Source organism: Cavia porcellus, unplaced genomic scaffold (genome assembly GCF_034190915.1).
Source record: "Cavia porcellus strain 051 isolate PalLab524CR breed Dunkin Hartley unplaced genomic scaffold, mCavPor4.1 scaffold_1, whole genome shotgun sequence".
Lineage (NCBI taxonomy): Eukaryota > Metazoa > Chordata > Mammalia > Rodentia > Caviidae > Cavia > Cavia porcellus.
The window spans coordinates 78,191,226-78,213,382 of record NW_026947484.1 but is presented as its reverse complement, the minus strand read 5'-3'; positions in this window follow the sequence as shown (position 1 = coordinate 78,213,382).

The window sequence follows — 22,157 nt, the reverse complement described above, 5'->3', positions numbered from 1 at the left end:
GATGCTAAAGAAAATTGTTAGTGCCCCGGGTCTTTACACTGCTGGAAGGCTCTGAGGCCTGCCTGTGCCGGTGGAGACAGGTTGCTGTACTTGCTACACTCCTCAGCCTGTATATCTCCTGCCCATTCCACTTGCCCTGGAGGGAATTCTGGTGCCTCCACCGCTGCTGCCTAGGTGTGATGCCAGTGTTCATGCCAATTGTGGCATCTCCGTGATCCTCATGTTGTCAGATCATAGGGGCCAATGCAGCAGTGGGTGGTCTGCAGAGTCCAAACCTGGGTCCACACTTCATAAACTGAGCCCAGCAGCTGCCCTGAGTTGGCCACAAGTCCCACAAATCCCTGATGAAGTCAGTTTTGTCACCTCTGGCTGTGGCTGGCAATGCCACAAAGACATTTAGCTGTCCTTACAGGAAATGGAGACCAGGCCATGCCCTCTAAGGTCTTCATTTTCAGTCCAAACACTCCTAAAATAAAGTATTTATTTACCTGTGCAGAAAACAAACAAAATACATGCTGAAATAGCACCTTAATTTTGTTCCAAATTTAGATCAGTGAGAAACAGTTGGATCCAAGTCAGGTCTGCTGGCTTGTGTGTTCTCTCCTACAGAATGTGGCTAACGTGATGGAGAAGGAAACAGTGATGAAAGATGTGACCACCAAATGAGAAAGGCCAAAGACGCTCTAGGGCAGGTAAATCCATTTTGTAAACACTCGATCCAAGCTGATCCAAGACTCTGTTCTAAGGTATAGTAATAATGTCTTCAAAGGACTGGTTGCTGAGAGTTAAACTGTACTGGTTAAAATTTTCTGGTTATCTAAAGATTTTCAGGGTCCTTCATTCTTTCTAAATCAATCTATTTCACTTTGATAAATTCTTCAGAGAGAGTCTACTTGAGTTAATTCATTCATCTACCACATATTACTGAACTTCTACTGTGTGCCAGGCACTATTTGGAGGTATTGTGCATCACTGATGAAACAGGCCAAGCCCTGACTTAATGAGTTTTCCTTTAACAGCTTTTATAGACAGGCAAATCAAAGAAATACACAACACAATGTCAGGCAGTGATAAATGCTGTGAGGATAAAAAAAGCAAAGGACTGTAGAATGGAAATACCTAAGATGGAGTGGTCAGGAAAGCCCCTCCCTAGAGTTCATATCTGAACAGACATATGGTTAAAATGTGGTAGAATTGCCAGGATTTAGCTCAGTGGCTCAAGCGCTTGCCTGGTAAGTGCAAGGTCGTGAGTTTGATCCCCAATACCCCTCCCCAAATGTGATAGAATGCCCTATGGTTATCTATAGAGAATCATGGTCCAGGAGAGGGAACATCAAGTGCAAAGGCCCTGAGGTACTCATGCTTAAAGAGCCCAGAGCAGGGAGAATGGAGATGACCAAGAGATTGCAGATGGCTCCAAGAAGTGGTGAGGAAGCAGACTGTGGAGGGTCAGCAGATCATAATGAAGATTTAGATTTTACTTAATTTTTTAATAACTACCAATCTTTTTTGACATTAGAACCTAAAAATGGTTTGATAATTTCTGTAGTGGATACTGTGCTAACCCGTCATGCCCTGATCACAGTTCGGGACTCACATACTCATTCCCAGAGCCTGGCAGGAATTCCCAATGGGAAAGGGCGGCTCACCCTCACTCACACGCACTCCCAGCACAGGCAGCCTGTGAGGGGTCCAGGTGTGGGTACAAAGCCTCCACCCCCTCACCTCCCTGGGATAAAGCTAACAGCGGCCAGACCAGCTTCAGAGCACAGCGTGGAACCAGCTGAAGCCTCTGCTTCCCTCTGTTGGATTCTGTGAGTCCCTCTGGAGACCGCATACAAGTCTTAGGGTCCAGCAGCTACTGCCATGGAGAGCTCCACTGAAGGTTTTGCAGACCCAGAAATGAAAAATGACAAATCCATCCGACCTGCTGATTTAACTGGTAAGTTAATTTTTTTAATTAGAGTCCCTATTTGAGCTGGATACTTTCTGTCATTGGACTCATTTCTCAAAAATGGACCACTGATAAGGAAGTGAAGGAAGGTAGAGAGTATTCTGATGAGCGGAATCTGGTTTTATCTTGTTTGGTTATCTGTAGTTCTCACAAGTCAACTCAATCAAGATACAAAGAGCATAATTAATATGTTTGATGATGTGTGAATAGAGGTACAAAAGTAACTATGATGTACACCCTCCGCTGAACTGAATTTTTGCATAATCTATGCAGGCGCTTGATACAAGTAGGAAACTGTAAGGTGAAACAATATAGTCAGTTTCCCACTGAAACAATTCATTTGATCAATACCTGATTCAAAACAGCGGTGAAAGTGTGGCCAGCTGCTGTGCTTTGCTGGTATTTCTGTCCTGCTAGCCACCTGCCAGGTGTCCATCATTCCTTCCTTTACTAACAATCTCCACATTGTTGGGAATACCAGTGAAAGCCTCCATTTTCCGGGTCGGGGGCAGCTAGTAGGGGACAGGAAGAAGGAGCTGGGAGTCACTTGGTGGGGCCTCCTGGAAACCCCTTGAAGGAATCTGCCTTCATCCACTGATAGGGTGGGCACATATCCGCTTTCCCCTGAATATGCGCTTCCTGCTTCCTGAAGTATCAGCCTTGGAAGCTTATCGGAATCACAGGGACAAGCCTGTTAAAACCCTAATTGCTGGATCTATCTCCAGGGTGCTGGTGTCCTTTGGGCCCAAGGATTTGCATTTCTGAATTCCAACCCTGCTGCTGTGGTTCTCCTGAAAGTTGTACTTTGAGAACAACTGCCTATAGCTGGAGTCACAGGGGTCAAAATTGGTGACTGAAATATGACCTTCTGGACAGACACCATGACCTAAGGCAGTGATGAAAGTTTTAGAGCTTTTCATGTTAACAAAGAGCCCACTGCTACACACGCACATGCACCGTAGGTTCCCCACCACTGCCCTGAGGTTTGTAGAGCAGTAAGTTAGATGCAGCCTGACTTTCTGGTCTTAGCTGAGAATTATGCTACCTACCCAGATTTCCTTCTCCTAAGGAAAAAGTAGACCCTGTATCTCATTAAACCACGACTACAACTTTGGTGCACCCTACTGTGTGTGCCCCTGAATGAAACCCTATTTGATAAAAAGGCCTTAGAGCATATCTTTCTGTTGCATGCTTTTTAGAAAATCTCAATTCTCATTTTTTTCAAATGAACAGGAAATTGGAAAGTGACGTTAGCATTTGAACTTTAGCAATGAAGGTCTTGAATTCTTCATTAAATTTGGCTCTCTAGTGTCAGCGAATCAGTATTTATCCATTTACTACATGAGAAGCTGTGTACCCAGGGCCCATGGTGCAGATGTGGTCATGGAAGAGATTTCTCTAGCAGCAAATGAACTGTCTCAAGGATGGACGTTACAAACATCTGTGGGGCTTATGCCACTGACTGCCTCGTGTAAGGACTCTGTCCCAGTGAAAGCAGTTGAGATGAACACATTTTTATGTCTTATTATGACCAGAGAATGAAGTTATGACCTCTTTCTAGGTAGCTCTAGCCCATATGCTTCAGGAGCAAAACTGTAATATTTCAAGTTCCTATGGAGAAAATTTCCTTTGGATAATTATGCTGAACGGTCTTTGTTGAATTTCTGAGAATTTTGTATTTTTACTTCTTGAAATGTTTCTCTAGAAGATGAAAGAAAAGCATGGTAGTCAGTCTAATTGAGTGTTGCCAGCAATCCTTAATTCCTGCCCTGGTTGAAATCATGAAAAGGGTCAAAATGCTGATCATTCACCCACATATTCTCTGAGTAGCTGCCTGGTGTTACTCTTGGGGTTTCTATTTGCAGCGAAAGGGCAGTTCCTGCCTTGCCTGTCCCCAGCTTCAGTGCAGACACAGTAACTCCAGGGCAAGTGGCTCTCTCAATAGTGAACAAATTTAGCCTGCAGGATAAAGGTAGCAAGGAAATCTTAGGCATAGGGAAGTAATGTTTGTCTCACTACAATGGGGAAAAGCTGAATGGATAAATGAGGCTGTACCCCAGGTATTATTTTAAAGTGGAGTATCTGAGAGGAGATAAAAATTGCATGAGTCCTAATTTTAAAGCCCTAACCCTGATATTTGTCAACAAATATTGCTTTAATAAAAGCACTTTTCTGAATTTTTTTTTTTTTTTTTTTTTTTTTTTTTTTTTTTTTAGCTCCTAGCTTCCTGTATCACTTTTACACTAACCTACAGAAAATAAATCACTGGTCCTAATAACTTTCTAAGGTGCCGTAAGCCAGCTCTGGGTCTCCATCGAGTGTACCCAAAGCTGACATTTCACTCTGGTTTCTGTACTGTCACACTGAACATGAGACCCCTCAGGTCTGGTCTCACTCCACCAATAGGGATGAAGCCTAATAGATGTGGCCAAAGGGTCAAGAAACTGCAGCTTGCATAGCGACACTAGCAGAATTGAATCCTGCTGAACCGAAGGGGCAGGTGGAGCCAGTCATGGGCTGATAATCTAGGTTTTGGCATTAGTTTGTTTTAACAAGGTCAGTGGTCACTGACCTTCCTGCACCAAATGTATAACAAAGCCCTTGGTTGCACTGTTCCTGGGCACAGGAAATGGGGCAGTGTGTAATTATCCTTCCAAATGTGAAATAAAAGGAGAACAGTGATGCAAACCCAGGTGGCTTCTATGTACTCAAACAGCTGCCCTTTAAGGGCCGTAGGAACATCTACCTACCTGTTCTGTTTGTTGTTTTGTTTTGTTTTGAGTAGTAAGAAGAAGCACTGGGCCTCATGCATGCTAGGTAAATATTCCCCCTCCGAGCTGCCTCTATTTAATATAATAATCCTCCTCCCTTTGACTGGTCTATCCAAATCACTTCCAAGTTCTGGGTTGCCCATGAAGTCCCTTTGTTTCTCCCACATCTCCTTTAGCCACCCTTCTGTTCTTTAGGAAACCTTCAGTTCCCTTCAAGCAATCCTTTCTTTAAGTAGTACTATTCCTTTTACTGCTTCTCAAAATCCTCTTTCTCATTACAGAACCTAAAAGAAAGGAAACTACTTTAAAGCCCAGAAGGGCTAAGATCTTTTTAGGACAGCCAACAAAAGGTATAAGCAAAATAATTTATACTCTATATTAGCATTTCTGGATTTCTGAACCTTTTACAAGCATAGCCATTGTTGTGATTACACTGAAGATGTCAGGAATGGCTCCTTAAATGAGCCCTGCAGCACCATGCACTCTTAGTGTGGTACATTTTAAATAACAAGAAAACAAGTTTCTGAGCTGCACACCCTGTGTGTGTACTCCTGCAGTCATTATTGGCATCTGAAGTCCTGGGTTGAGGACTTAGAATCAACAGTTCTTTTTCCATTTCAATTTTTACAACACAATAGGAATAATTTTATTTCTATTCTCTTTGAATTACAGACAGAATCTCACAATTGCACAGTTGAGGTGTGCTGGCCACGGTGCAGGCATTCAGATTTCCTAGGAGGCAGTATTGAGTAAGGCTCTGGAATTGGTAAACATTTTTACTCTGGCACCATCTGCCCTCTGGCAGCAGATCCATCCTGTCTCATAAAAAGTGGAGACAGAGGGGCCAAGGTCAAGATCCCAGGTTAGAACGAGCCATTTCAGAAGGATGCACAATGCTCCTGGATAATAAACGCAGCTTCTTTTTGGTCAATTAATGTTTTCCCAGTGGTCCTTGAGTGCAAATGACTCCAGTATTGATGGCTCAACAGAATAAATCAGAAAAGCTTCCTACTATCCCTGTTATTATAAGGTATGACGTTTGAACTAACAAAACACATCATTTTCAGTTTATCTCCTGCATGAAAGCTTGGGCCAAACATCATAATGCATGGCTCCAAAATGCAAATTATTTTCAGCTTAACTCACCTGTGCAGTAGATTTTTTCATGATGGTTTCCTTTCCTTGATTAAATCTCAGGGTTTCATTTAATATGTTCAGTCAGAGCTAGAATTCCTGAAAGGAAGCAAAATTAAAAATGCAATTGACTGGCTGAAAGGCTGTTTCTTTCTCTGTACACTGAAAAGGAGAGAAAAAAATAGAAGACCAAAGGAGAAAACGAGAAGACAAATATGGTAAATAGATTTGAAAACAGATGTGCACTAAATGAGAGGCTATCTAGTTTTCTTAATTAAAAAGTGTCTCCTCCTGGATGCCTTTCTTAGGTTCTTATCTGTACTCACTGATTCTGTTTTCTTCTCTATCTTGTACAGAGAGTAATACACAAATATCTCGGAAGTGAATCTATTTGATCAGAAATTATATTGTTTGAGACAATTCTACAAAGATTTTCAATAATACTGACAAATTTTGGTAGTTTTCGAAGTGACAGTAATTTTAAGCTGCTATACCAACAAGCTTTGAGCATCACAATCATTGTCATGGCCATCATTAGTTATTACATTATTGCTGTTTTTAGTAAACCAAAATCACACCTATTTTAATCCCTAAACCAAATAAAAGTTTGAATTAGGTTGCAATTATGTTCTTGGAGTTGGATTTAATGCTTTCCTGAATGTACAGAAAAACATTGGCGGCATTTAGCAAATGAGTTAATTTTCTTGTTTTAAAGATGCTTAATTAGCAAACACCAGGTGACTGGAATGAGTAGGCAGCTTCCAAAGGAGAGGCCAAGAACTGAAAAATCATATAATTCCTAGCCCCATAGCTATTACTGAGCAGGAAATAATCTTTTTTCTGATTCGTTGGAAATAGTAGGAAGTCAGCTTTTTTTTTTTTTTTTTTTTTTAACTTGCAAGAGGGCATCTCTCTTCCCCCAGACTTTCATTGTGGTGGGGATGAAGACACACAATGGGGTCCTGGGTTTTATTAAAGGATCAGTAGACAGGAGCTGAATCCACATCTGAACAAGGAGACTGACTGGTTTCTGTGGATGCTGGTTTACCTCCTAGCTCCTGCCTCACCATTCTCACAAACCTTCTCTCCTGCAATATCATCCTTTGAAAGGCAGTTATTAGGCATAGCATGCTATTGAAAACATGCAAATCATCTTTTGAAAAGGCAATGTACCAGACAACAGGGAGACACTTGTCCAGCAGTATGAATTACTACTAGATGTTTCTGTCACGCTAACTGCAGGGAAGTCATCACACTGAGGAAGTAGCACTTTCTCAGCATCAGATTTGAGATGTGTGGGTTTTTCGGTTTTTGGTTTTGGGGTGTTTTTTTTGATAAGTGGTAGAAGAAAAATCTGGGGTATGGCACAGAGGTAGGGGCTCTGGAAGTTAGAGGAGGGAAGAAGAAAAGGAAGCAGAGGGAGTGTGGCTCATTGTAGCTCTTTGTTCTTTTACAAGCAGGGTGACTGCGTCTGTGGACTGAGTCCCACTCCCAGTCAGTGGAGGCCCAGTCAGCTGGGATGCAGGAGGGGCTTGAGTATCTGAAGCCCCTCTTCTTTTCCTTCCTGCCAGACTGACATCCTCTTGTCGGGGCTGGAACCACATCTCACTCCTCACTGTTTTTTACACTCAGATCTCCTTTCTGAGTTTTGATTTTTTTCTTGGTTGGTTTTTTCACACCATGCCTTTAAAGTACAGCTCTTGGATCGCTACCCAGTGTTACTTTTTCAATAATCTAGGTTGCACGGGCATTCTTTCCAGACTGACCTCCCCTATTCCTTCTACCATAGTGTTACCACTCCATTTGCCATCATGCATGATGCATGACCTCTTGCGTGGTCACATTTTCAGCCTGGACTTCCAGGAATTTTTCCATCGTGTGCTTTCCTTAAATACTAAACTTTCCTGGGTCTCTTTCTGGGACTTTTTGTGTCCCTGAGACTGTCGAGACTGTGAGGAGAGGTGCCCAGGCTAATCCTCTTCCTTCAGCATCTGCAGCCTGGCCCACCCAGCAGCACTCTGCTCACTATGAGAATGGAGGGGAGGTGGAGGAGAAGGAGGAGGATGCCTCCAGGGTCATTAACAGGATTCTGCCTCCTCTGAGCCTGGATAGAACAGGAGGTCATACAGAGGAGTGGGTAAAGCCCCAGTTAAGGAGTCAGAAATTTAGATGTGAATTCTAGTTCTGTCTCTTGCAAATTTTATGGCTTGTTCTAATTACTTAACATCACTGAACTTTGACCACTTCATCTTTAGGAGGGGCAAAAATGTCCTACTTTCCAAGATTATCTGAGGAATCAAATGAGATTACAATTCATGTTGATGCTATATCCATTAGACAAAGTAAAACACATAGTAATTATTGCCCTTTATTTGCTACATCTATCTGACCCCTCAGATTTGAGGAAGCTCTGCGTTACAGCTTTGCTTACTGTCTGGCCCAAGCAAAGGACCAGTGTGGAGCCTTCCAGAGAGATTCAAATCTAGCTCTAGTACACTGCGTGGTGGAAAAGAGTGGTCATCCTTTGTATATCACCGTCTCCCTTGAGCAAAGCTGCCCTGCCATAGATGAAATGAATATCATGAATTCTTGCTCTGTAGTATAAAAAGTTTCCTCTTTTGGCTGAAGGATTGTGAAATAATTCTCTGCCCATGGTGAACTTCTTCCTTTCAGTGCCACTTTCTGAGTTACTCCTTTTTCTAGTCACTGGTGTCTCCTATCAATAACCACGTTGCTGGCATTTATCCGTGTGTGCCTGTGTAGCATTAATATTTCATGAGGAACAGCAGGGTAGGACCATACACCAGCTTCCGGAAAAGAATGAAGAACAGAATAAAATGGCCTGAATACTTAGAGCGAAATGTGATAAGCTCAGAGCCAGTTTCCTCAGTGGTGTTTTACAGAAAAGGATTTATTGCATGGGAATGAGTTTTTTATTTATTCTTTTCAGGGAGCATTGTTCATTCACCAATTCGGCTGGGCATTTGAATGTGACGGCTTGCTTTTCATACAAACGTTTTGGACTTGAACATCTTAATCTGAAATCATTGCAGTAATTACAAGACAATGATGGGTGGGAGGATGTGAGAAAGGCAGCAGGGTTTTGAAGATCCTCGAGCCATTAGAAGCTGCACTAAGCAGGTACACCTGACAGTGGCAGATGGGGCACTTGAATCTCTGCCTGCTGACAAGTAGCAGAAACAAGGTTACACAGGACATCTCTGTATCGCCCACTCTGAAGTCTTGTATAAGTTTTAGAGAATGATCACAGCTATGTAAGCCAGGATAGCACTTTCCACATACAGCATCCTCTTTGAAGGTTACAGAGGCCCTGAAGCAATCTATTGGCCATACCTAATCAATCAATCAATATTTATTAGAAATCTACCCCGTGCCTAATGAGCTCTAATCCATTAACTTGCTTTATTGTTTTTGTACCACTTGGTACTGATGTTATATTTCAGTTTATTATTGTTTTTTTTTTGTTCATTTAACTAGAGTTTTAAGTTTTATGAAGACAGAGATCTTAGGTTTTTTTTTTTTTTTTTTTTTTTTTTTTTGTACTGCTGTATCCCTATCACCAAGAACAGTGCTTGGTACACAAGAGGGAAATTAAAAAGAAATTTCTTGGATGAATAGGTGCTAAGTGCTGAAACAAATTAAAAGTAAGATTTTTTTCCTTGACCTCCATTTATAAGCTGGAAGGCAATCAAACAGAGCAATGCCATGGAAGTCTGCAGATCAAAGCAGTGCGCTGGAGATCTTGGGTTTTCTTTGAAGTGTATTCCTATGCTGTGTGATTCCTACACTGGAGGAAAAAGAGCCTGTTGGTATCCCCTGCAAGCATTAACCAATAAGAAGCAGCTCATTTCTCCCTGAACCTGCTTTCACAGACTCTGGTTTGCACGAGTTGCCTTCCTCTACTGCTGACCACCCCTTCTTGTGATCTTGTGGTTCAGGTCAGGTGACTGTCCTAGCTGCCTATGTCCCCAGTGGGCTTTGCCTCTTCTCATCTCTATTACAGACATGCACATCCAGAATATGGCTTGATACAAATGCCCCTACATATATTATCAATCATATCTTTCATGTCATATTGCAAAATATAAATCCTGTGGCTAGTCATAGAAGTCCACTAGAAATGATGTTTCCTTTGTCAGATAGGTTTGAAGAATACAGATTTAAAGCCATTTTCATAGTTTCCATGCCTTTAGTGAACTGAGGTACATTTAAGTATATAATAAATGTCATAGTACATAGTGGAGATGTCCTCCACGTTTGTTTGATTGTGAAAATTTTCTCACTTAGAATATACATTACCTCTTGTCACTGGAAGGAGGCTTAGGAAATACTGGTCTATAAGTTTTGAAGTACATGTAGAAGTTGTTAGGTTGAGGTCCTTTCAGAGACTGAGGATTAACTCTTTGATCACTAAATATTGATTAGAGATCATCATGATTAAGTTCATGGAGCCAGCACTATGACATCCAAATGAAGGAAAACCAAAATTTCAATGAAGCTGGAGCTGGGCTTCAAATGTTAAATCAGATTTGGATATAGAAGGAACAGTTTTCCACCGTGGGCTAAAGGTAAAGACAGGGTGGTGTATAAACATGAGTACTCTTTACTTTTAAAGTTAAATGTACTCTGACCTCTTTACATCCAGTGAGATTTTTATGAACATATTCCAACATTAACTGCTATTTGTTCCTCTTATTTTAGTTTGTTAGCTTGCAACCTCGGAAAGCAGATACTAACAAAGAATTCAGTGTTCAAGGATCTTATCAGAGGAAATACTTGATGGCAGAAAATGAGAAACTTGGAAAAATCATCAAGACCATTATGACTGTGCAGGATTGGGATAGGGCAGGAAAGCTGAGAAGAAGCATCTTAAGCTTCTGTGAAGCCTAAGGAAGGTTCAGCAATACAGTCAGGGGGTCCTTGTGTCATGTCAGAGTGGGCCATCACAGTTCACTGTCCTGCAGGACTAGCTTGGTCCTAGCATCTCTGCTCTGTGAGGAGTCCACAGTGAGCCCAGCACGGGGACAAGTGTGTTCTTGGATTTTCAGTGCTGAGCTTCTGGCTCCTTGGTCAGTGAAAGTAAATTCAGTCCCTGAAGTAAATTCAGTAAGGCACATTCTCAGCATCATCTTCATCCTCAGGAAACAGCTCTTCTAGGGGGAAAGAAAAGCGACATAACCTACACATAAAGAGCAAACTGCCTAAGAACCCAAGCCCAGCGTTTCACATCTAAAGTCAGCGACAAAGGAGGAGAAATAGTTGATACATGTGACAGTAACTGTAGCCTGGAAACTAGCGACTGCTGCTTCTCATTTTGTGATTCTTTAGATGAGAACATCTCAGCTTCCCCAGGGGTAGATTCAGTTATTGCAGGATTTCAAGCTTATATTCTTGGTGTTGAGCACAGGGCAGACTGTCATTAAGAAAAAACACAAATTACAAATACAAAATCATTAAGGCTCCTCCCAGGGAGAGGACCCTGGGAGGAGCCCCTGCCAGGAAGAGGCCAGTTCCAGCCCCATTTCCTTCATGACAAACCACTCTTGCTCATCTGCGAAATGCAGCTAAGAGACTTGGAGTATATTGCATGAGTGCATTTGAAAATAATTCACTGCTGATTGATTCATGGAAATGTAAAATGCCCACAAGTGTTTAATTATCTGAACTGTGTGTGCTTTCCATGGTAAAGAAGCAGCTGATGAGAGATGGAGAGAGCCAGCCACCGAGGTTAATGCACGGAGAATGACCCTGGCATGCTCTCCGGAGCAGAGCTCACTGAGCTGCTGACATGAATCCAGGAGGGAAATGCTTTCCAAATCTTGCTCCAGTCACTGGAGGGGATCACAATGTGGCCTTGGTTGTCCAAGGGGCATCACTCACCACACACACACACACATACAAACGTGCATAAATAATAATGCTGCTTAATCCAGCTAGCAAAATGTAGTAAAGACAGCACTACAATCTTGAGGGCTATGATACACATGCCTGTGTCATTTGTGAAACTCTAGAGGTGACAAAGAGTCTCCCAGAATTTATCTTAGAGGTGTTCATACTAGCAAATGATGCTTCTATTGAAAGCAAGAAACAAGAAGAAATGAAGAAAAATGAAGAAGAGAAAGGAAAATTGGACAGAGAAAAGAAAAAGGAACAGGAGAGAGGGTAAAAGTTAGGAGGAAGAGCAAAGCACAAAGAGGGTCACAGTTATCAGCCTCAGTGGAAATGGAAGCCTGTTTCTGGACTCCTTAGCATCACTTGAGAATAGACTCTGACCCTAAGAGCTTCTCTGTGAAGCTGGCTGGGGAAAGGTTTGTTACTTGATGTGCCTTCATTGTACTGACGGTGCAAAGGGCTCGTATTGATATGTTTTCATTTAAAAATGAAAAGGATTTATTTGTGTACATGTATAATTTTTGTGTAGGATTTTTTGACTTCTAGTTAATGATCTTTTCTTTAAAATTCAGCTTACTTTCCTCTGCGGAAAAGTTTACTGAGATGTCTGCGTCCCTTCTCCCTCCATCTCCCCTCTCTGTCCCAGTATTTTACTCATTTTGAAAGCTTGGGCTTCACTTTTCAGTATTTTTTCTGCTACTGAAGTGCAAAAGCTTCTGTTTACAAACACCTCAGTTCAAAAGCAGAAGTGCTTGAGAAGTTTTGTTTCCATTCTCAAACTCAATGATGAACACTACCATAACCATCTTCCCCAGTGATGTGGAACAAGTTAAATTCATGAACCGAGGTACCACTGTAGCTTGTAGCAACCCAATGATCAAAGGTGGTACACTTTAAATAAATTCCACCTGCCTGGAGGCAACCAAAAATAACCCCCAAAATCAAGGTCAAGATTCCATAAAGAATGAGAGCTCATCAATGTGATCCTCAACACTAGGGAGGAAAAACTTACTTGTTAGACTGCCGGGGCAGCTATCTCCTGTAGTCTAAGGCTTTGAAAGAAAGAACCTGGAGAGACATGAACCTAACACTTCAGAGGCTGCGTCTCCCTTGAGAAACTTAATGATTGGGTTGAAAGGCTTAAAAGTCAATTCAGTATCGAAAACTAGTGGAGTTTTAAGCAGACTTTTAGTTCTGAGGAGATCAAAAAGGGTGCTCAAGATTAGCCATATCTCTGGATCTGCCCTGAGAATCCTGATGCTCTAGGAGCAGGGAAAAGTTGAAAGTAAACCAAAGCTGAGTTACTAACTGGGTTGAGGTGAACTTTCTCTAATCTAGCTGATTACCCAAAGATAGGGTATTCTGGAAGCAGATGATGTCATGAAAAGCCCCTCCAGTTGTGCATATATAGTTTCTCTAGTAAGCAGTTAACATTCATCAAGAATACAAAAAATAAAAAACCTGAAACTGAGTGGAGTGACACACCCCTGTAATCTCAGCACTTAAGAGGCTGAGGCAGGAAGATCGCCACAAGTTTGAAGCCAGCCTGTAATACCCAGTGATACCCATTCTCAAAAATAAACAAAACAATTTGAAAGGACAATCTAGAGATAAATCCCATTTAAATTTCAGTAAGTGAACCTAATAGATGATTGTAGCCAAAACTAGTTGACTACAAGTGATGTCAACAGTAAATCTACAAGCTGAACCACAGGCAGAGTAAAGAATGTGAAATATAAAATAGAGAACAAGACAAACACAGGGGAAATATCTACCACATTCAAGAATACCAAAAGGAAATGGGGGGATGGGAAAGAAGCAAGAGAATATTGCAAGAGAAAATGTCTGGTAATTTTCCAAAACTTTTTAGAGATATTAAGTCACAGATTCCAGAAGTTCTATAAACTAAATATCAACAAGCCAGATAGAAAATCATATTTATACACATTATGATGAAAGTACAAAATACAAAGAAAAAAGGGAAAAATTAAAAATTACCTAATCAAAAGATGCATAATTTGCAAAGGAGCAAAAATCAGGGCTTCACAACGGAAATGTGGAAATCTAAAAGGTAAAGTTGTGACATCATTAAAGCATAAAGAAAAATCTTCCATCCTAAAATCTGCAAGGAGGGAAAAATATCCTTAGAGAGGAAAATGACGGTGTTTCCAGTCAAACAAAGCCTGAGAGCTTCATTTGTTGCAGAACTGCACTTACAGAAGGGAGGGTAGAGTATTTCTTCAGGAAGAAAAATGAATTCAGCCAGGCATGGTGATGCATGCCTGCAAACTCAGTACTTTAAGAACCTGAGGAAGGACGGTCACAGGTTCGAGCCACCCTGGGCATTTCAACAAGATCCTAGCTCAAATTTTTAAAAAGGTCTGTAGTTCTAGGGAGAGACCTGCATTCAAACCCCAGTACAAAAAAAATTATTAAATTTTAAAAGTATAAAGAAATATAAAATTGCACTCTAGTATAAGAACCACTAAAGACTAGAATATACAAGTAATTTTAAATTAATGGAATCAATGAACTGTATAAAATAGTAATGATGTTGAGATTTAAAGCCTACAGAATCACAATGCATGACAACAATAACAAAGCAGAATTTAATTCACTAGCAAGTGTGTTCCTTATTGCTTGTCACCAGGGTGTGGCATGGTAGAAACCTACAGTTAAGGTAGTGCAGTTGTTGGTTGAATGCTTGTTGAAAATCTTTCCTTCATAGGCCAAAGGGAGAAAAAAAGAACAGTAGAGAACTGATTGAAAGCAGAACCACATGCAGCACCAGGTCTGTTTTGCAGATCTGTTCTCTGGTATTTACTTCAAAGTCTGCTTTGCACTTGGCTCGCTTGAGGGCTGGTGACAAATTACACTGCTTTTCACTCAACAGATGCCTGAGAACAACACCTTACCCCACTTCAAGAACCTAAATCCTGGACACTTCTCTGTTTCCCCACCCACAGAGAGTTCAACTCTTACCCAAACCCTGGTAAAAGCACTTTCCTCCTCTCCCCTCTAAATATCTTTTTCTAAGTAGAAAAGTATCAGGAAACTTAGAGAAACCCCTGAGGCCTCCTCTTGAGCTATAGTTATTTATATTGGCTCAAATCCCTCTTCCTCCAACTGTGGAGCCTTTGTCCTGGAAGACAGTGAGGTAGACGGAGGGGAACAGCACAGCAGCAGCCTGTCGCAGGAGAATGTCTGTGGAGCTGTCAAAGTCCATTTGCTAAGCAATTCCTCCAAAGGTCTCAAGATGACAAACTGCCTCTGCTTGTGGGTGGTTTTGTTTTTAAAAGGAAAACCCAGGAGACTGCAGAAAGCTGCTAAAAGGGAGGGCATGTGGTGAGAGCTTCAGCTTTCTTTCCCAACAACACTCAAAGAGCAGGCAAGAGAGACGCAATAAAATTGACAGATGAAGAGTGAATTTGTGACATGGAAGATTCTACCAGCAATTTTAATTTCCAAGACCTTTCCCAATCAAATTTTAGTTCCTGTGGAACATGAGCAAGTAGGTTGCAAAGCTCTCCCACGAAGTTGAGGAAATTGTTGTGATTGATAGGGTAACCTCTGTCAGTTGAGGGACAGCTGCCAGTAAGAAAGAACTTGGGGTTGCTATTAAGTTTCCTTGATTTCAAACTTTACTTTATAGGAGGATATCATACTGACTTTCACTTTCCCCATCTGTAAGTGAAAAACAATAATACCTACTTAACCCACCTCTTATGTCTTTAGGGGAGATGAAATGAAACACATGGATAAGGAAACTTTTTCAATGGAGATTCACAAGGACCATCTGTTTTCATGAGTTATCTTAAGAACACTTCAAGTACTGCAGACAAATGATGGGTAATACATGGAAGAGAATGCTAAGGTTTCAAACTAGAATGACTAGAAGGACTTATATTAGAACATTTCTGCCTCACCCATTCATTTTGCAGATGAAAACTTGAGTGAAAACCAAACAAATGAAGTTTCTTGCCCAAAGTAATGAAATTAGAAAAGTGGCCAGAGGAGCAGTCCTTAAAGCCATTCCAAATTCTTTGACGAGGCCTTGTGGTATAGGGCAGCAGGATTACCAGGTGCCAGTGTGGACTAGTTCTTGTTCTTTGATGTCCACAGACAGCCCTGACCTGGGAGAAGAAATTAGTAGGTGAACAAAGAGAGAGGTTCACACTCATAGGCATCTACCTGATGCTTTCTTCTTGGCATAATGTCAAGGACTTCCAAGGCAGTTGGACACTTCTATGAGAGTAATTTATCTGAAGAATTATGTCAGTAAAAGTATCTTTCAGTAATGACCTAGAAGTACTTTTTCAGAGTGAGAAGCTATCCTTGATGCCACAACAGGAATACTCAGACTTCTGTCGTCCACTTGCAGCTGCTCAATGATGGGAAAGACAAGCATGAATCTCAACAGATCTGACTTCATCTCAGGAGCATCTGGAAAGGAGGATACCTGATATGTGACCTCGTACCTTTGATGCAGACAAATATGCTTGAAATCATGTTATCTAAGGTCTTCGTCTCTAATGGAGAAACTTCTCCACTGAGTCCTAATTCAGTCCCTGATATACTAGGTTGGAATATCTCCAACAAGCCAGGGCAGGCGTCTACATAGAAAAGACAGGTCTATTATCCACTTTACGCCAGACACTTAAAAAAGTTACTTGATCAGTGACCGCTAAAATAGCACTCCTACCCTCCTCTCCTTCAGTGCTGTGAGGCCTCAGGAATCTTTGAAGATGAAGTGGTCATTTGATCCTGAGCTTAATACTGCCACCACCACAGTGCTACTTGAGGCCTTGCAGCAAGTCTTTTTTTCCCCCCTTGAAAGGTTAGAAATCAAAGAGCCCAGCTCTCAGTGGATCCCAGATACTACTGGGTTGACCCAGCCTCATGCTGGCCCCGAGTCAATGCCATTATTTGGACTTGGGTGTTCCCCAGATCACATTAATCCTTAATCAGTGTTTTCCTATGATGTTGCAAGCCATAGAGCCTGCCCCAAATCTTGAGATTCATTGATTTAATGTCACAGGGACTGAATAGAGCACCTCTAGTTCAACAAAAATAATTGTTGCTGACTAACAAGAAGTAGCCTGTCCCCAGGGGCCAAGTCACCAGGCAAGGGAGACCTCCCTAAAGTACGGTATGGTCGCTTTGTTCTATGCTAGTCAGTCACTGCCTTAAACTCTGCTCTCATCTCTGATTCATCCTATTCCTTTATGCAGAGAGAGGAAGTACTATGTGAAGTCCTGCTACATTTAACTGATAAAATACAACAGTCACTGCCAAGTCAAAGGGTGAATGGATAGTCCACGGAGGCACTGAAGTAGAACACCAAGTAACATGACAACTGGTTGGGCTGCAGACAGCTGAGGAGGGACAAGAGTGGACCAGCTTCACTGGCCCTCAGCCATTTGGAGCACAAGCATCAGATGAGAACAAAGCAGCAGAGCCACAAGTCCTGTAGAGCCCACAAATGCCACCCATGGCTACTAAACAGAGGCAGGCCACACACATTTGCAGTGTCAGAGTCACATGGCTTATGTGAGTCACATCATCAACATAATGTCAAATACTGTCCTACTAAGGATTATCCCTGTGGCAGGACTCAAATTGACAAGTAGAGAAACGAGATACTATCTGGACTCAGCTGGCAAGATCCTTAATTAGGTGAAATACAGTGGCACAGAATCTGATGCACTTTTTCAACAATGACTAAAGAACACATGAATGGACACAACAGATACAAGTATATATATATATATATATATATATATATAGGTGTATACGTAAATGTGCATCCGTGCATAAATAGACACGCATAGATCTCTCCATCTGCATCTCAAATGAATCCAATCACCTGCATAAAAATGTTTCATTACTGAGCTACAAACCAAAATTTCTACTTAAAAAAAAATTGTTTTACAAGAGTGTGAGGCCAGGCATGAGCACTTGAGTGGCTGAAGCACGATCCCTGGGAGTTGGAGGCCAGCCTGGGCTACCCATCAAGACCTTGTCTCTTAATAAATAAATGCATAGATAAGTAAAATAAAACTAAAAGTTTAAATACTGAGGACAAATATAGTTTTCTTCAGTGAGAAAAAATATATCAAGGGCAGGAAATTAAAGTTACATTTTAAATATTTTCATTGATTTATAGTATATAATTGTCTTGACTGACTTAATTGGAATTTGGACTCCATCTCAGAACTCAGTTATTTGCAACATAAGAGAGCAGGACCACCAGAAAACACCCAGAAAAGATGGTGACAAGGGTCCTACATGGTGGGTGGCACTGTCCTGTTCAGTGTACTTGCTGGCTTGGTTCCTGAGCTTATTTTTCGTGGCTCTAAGTACATAATAAGTTTGTGTTTTATACTGTAGTCAAGTTTTACAAAGGTGATTGTAATATAGTAGTAGGATAAAGAATACTTTAGCACGGGGGGAGATTAGACGTAAGGAAAATGGATGGAGGGGTCACTGTTCTAGGTACCTAATACCGTGTAACAGAATGGCAATGGAGATTCTAGGAAGGCAGAATCCATAGAAGTTGGGTATTGATGGAATGCTGAGGCAGAGATTATATTCTAAACATAAAAGTCTTACCTTTATGTGCCCAGCACCTACATGGAATTGTTTAATATTTGTCACTTAAGCATAACCCACAAATCTCAGCAGTCTCACAATGAAAGCTTACTGCTGGTTCACATTAATACCCACATGATCCCAGCAGAGCAGCCCTTCCCTGTTAGTCAGCCTTGCACTGTCTGTGCTCTGAGATCTCCCCAGAAAGAGAAGAGAGATGAAGAAAAGTAACCAGCTCTTCCCCTAGAGGGGGCATATCTGTACAGTCACCTCATCGCTTATCCACAAGTAAAACAGAGATGAGGGAGAGCATGTGGACTCCTTGGTAAGCATGAAGCAGCTTGCATATATGGACGTTGTCATATGAGTTGTCAATTTTTAGTAGCTTGAGCCTCTATCTGCTTTACAATATCATCTCAGTCTCTCTGCAAAGCCCCAGCATTGGCAGCATCTCCAAGTCTCCTGGGACAAATGTGCCTCTTTTCACTGAGCTCATCAGGTGTTCTGTGGCTGTGTCTGTACCTAGCGCAATCCCTGCTCTGTTACTCAAAGGCAAAATCTGCATAGGCTGCTCTTAGGCTCCAGGAACCTTGGAGGAGCTGGAAGAGCATCCCTTTCCTTGGCTCTGTGTTGCACTTGGACTTCAGGCTCTGATACAGCAGAGCTTGAGCTGAGATGCTCTTGGAAGCTTTTCATGCCTCCTCTGCTCCTTACTGTTCCCCAGGGGTAAGGGTAGATGAAGGCAAGTGTACAAAGTGTTATCCCCTGTCATCTTCTATATTGCCTTGTCCCACTTTCCTTTTTTTCCTCTGAGTATTTCTAATTCAACATAATATTTTGTTTTTACCCGAAGACTACAAGTTTCCATAGCTTTGAGTATTTGGGGTAGGCAATATGGAACACCTAGCTGTACTTGCCAAACTACCCCAGGCCTGCCTGGATAACAGATATGGAGTGGAGGAATTCCACAGAAAAGGCAAACTAAGTTTAGTTACTGAAAACTGCATAGTAAACAACATTTTATACATGGCAAAGCAGTCCAGAATACTATGCTTAACAGATATTTTTCAAAGTGAGTTTTGTAGATACCAACCACCTCGTTGTCCTTCTGCAGGTCACCTCTGGTTTTCTTCTAGCGTCTTGTGAGCTTACACTGTTGTCTCAGACGCCATGCTCGTACAAAAATAGTCATACAACTATAAAAATAAGCAAACATATGTATACAGTGTTTGATGAAAGATCCTCCATTAAAGTGGGATCTAGTCAAGTTTTTTTTTCCTCCTGCACATCATCAATGCAGTTGCTACCTTTCCTCTTTTCTGAAAGGAGAATATTAGCTCTGGGGAGAGCTAAGAGACACAGAGTGTTTACCCAGTATGCACAGGGCCCTGGATCCAATCCCCCAGTACCAAACACACACAGCTGAGTATAGTATCACATGCTTGTAATCCCAGCACTCTGGGAAGCTGAGTCAGGAAGTTTGAAAGTTCGAGCCCAGCTAAGCAGTTTAGTGAGAACCTGTCTCAAAAGTAAAAATAAATAAATAAAAGAAGCTGGGGATGCAGTGCGAAGACACTAAGTTCAATCTCCACTGCTGAGAACAAAGGGAGACAGTACAGAAAAGAACATTAAAATTTGGAATTAAAGGGTTTAAACATCACTTTTCCTGTGCAAACTGAGACACAAATAGGGTAAACGTAATTCTAAAAATTACGGAGCCTCCAGAATCTAGATGGTAAAATACCGATTTCTCATCTTCCACCCCACTTCTTGTTCCGCTACATGAACCCTTTCCTGTGTGCCCATCTCTTCCACACTTTCTCTTTCGTCAGCATCTCCTTAAGGAAAGGAGGATGGGTAAAACACAGCAGGCACACCCCTCAGCGAAGGCACTATCTGTGGCCTTTGGTGCCCATCAGCACCCAAGTGCTCTGATTTGCTGGCAGGTGGGTGAAGGGAAGAGCCTCACTGACAGGAGCATATTTTCCAAGCCAGTGTGCTCTCAGAAAGCAGCCATAGCACCATGCACTTCTTTGTCATTGCCCAAAAGTGAGCTTTTGGAGAATGAAAGCAAAGCAATGTGCAGGGACCACAAGCACCTGGATTAGCAGGTGTTCTGAGGGACGGGGTGTGAGGCAGTGGTCCAGAGGAAGTGAGCATGGCAGGATGTTGCTGTGGTACACATTCCTGTTGTCCCTGTCCTTCAATCCCCTCCCTCGCCTCCTGGAGCAGTGTGGGTCCTCCCCACTGAACAAAGCCACTGCGGATGCCCACAGCTGAGGAGTGTGCGTTGAAAGGCTGTGCCACAAAAGGGAACAGGGTAGTGATGAGCAGGGTTAAAAGCAGTCTGCAACTATAATTATGACAAGGAGCCAGTCACTTAACCTCTTTGACTTTCTTGGGGATGCTTTTTTTTTTTTTTTCAATTTATAAAATGGAGCAATTGAATTAGATGACCTCTAAGCACCCTTCCAGCTCAGAAATTTCAAATCTATAAAAACAAAGCCACCTGCCTTACATCAGGATTAAACTCATAATTCTACTTCATTAGCAACTTATCCTGATCAAAACCAGAGAAAAGGAGAAAACAATTTTTTTGCTGAAGGTGTAAGTGCTAGGAAAACCCACATTCTTCCTTGGTCTGAATCTTGTCCCTGGAAAGAAATTTCAGTTTGGTCTGCAGCCATGAACACCATTACTCCTACCTTGATGGCTTACTCACATTTGATTTTACATCAAATGAAAAACAAGTTAGCTTGGAACAGGTATCTCTGCTAGAGTTATGCTGTGGCTTTTTTTAAACTTCTGAATTGTTTATGAGTTGCTGTATATTAAACTTTACAAGTTTCAGTTAGTAAGATGCCTAGAAAAGATGTGGTATGAAATCTTGTCAGAAAATTTTGACATCTCTCTAGGAACATGATAGTTATAAACTGAAGTTTTTATTAGAGCACTTCTTTTTAAAATATAACAGCCAGTTGTGATAGAAAATGTTCATGGTTTATTAAGTCCTGGATTTTTTTTTTTACAGGAAATATTTAGGTTAGTTTTTTTGTTTTGTTTTGTTTTTGTACCAGGAATCAAACTCATGACCTCACACTTGCAAGGCAAGCGCTTATGCTGCTGAGCTAAATCCCCAGTCCAGTTAGATGGTTTTTTTATTGACAAATAACTGTGTGTATTTATAATCACAATATGTTTCTGTATCTATACATTGTATATTAACCAACTCATGGTAAAAATTTTATCCATTACTTAACCATTTATCATTTCCATGTGAGAACATTTAAAATTCTCTTGAAGCTTTTTGAAGCACACACTAAATTACTATTGACAATAGTGATCCTACTGTGCAACAGAACACTAGAAATCTTCCTACTGTCTGATCATGACATTGTCACGGTGTGCCTGCCTCTCCTCACCCCACCCATCCTACCAGGCATCCCGGTCTCTGGTAATCATCATCTGGCTGTCAGCTCCTAAGATCAATTTGTTTAGATTCTATATATGAGGAAGATTGTATGTCTTTGTCTATCTGTGCCTGTCCTCTTTCACTCAGTATCATCTTCCAGGTTCATCCATGTTGCTAAAACTCCTCCATCACCTGGATAACCAATGCCCTATCAAGATCAACTTTGCTAAATACTTGTGATTTTTTAATTTTTCTGAAAGCCTTAGAAGAACTTAAGCATTTTAATTCTCAGAAGAATTTAAGTTAAACCAGCACAATGATGTGGCAAAGAGTGACATTCCAAGGGGGAGAGCTCACTGACAATGAGTTGCAATCTTTCCTC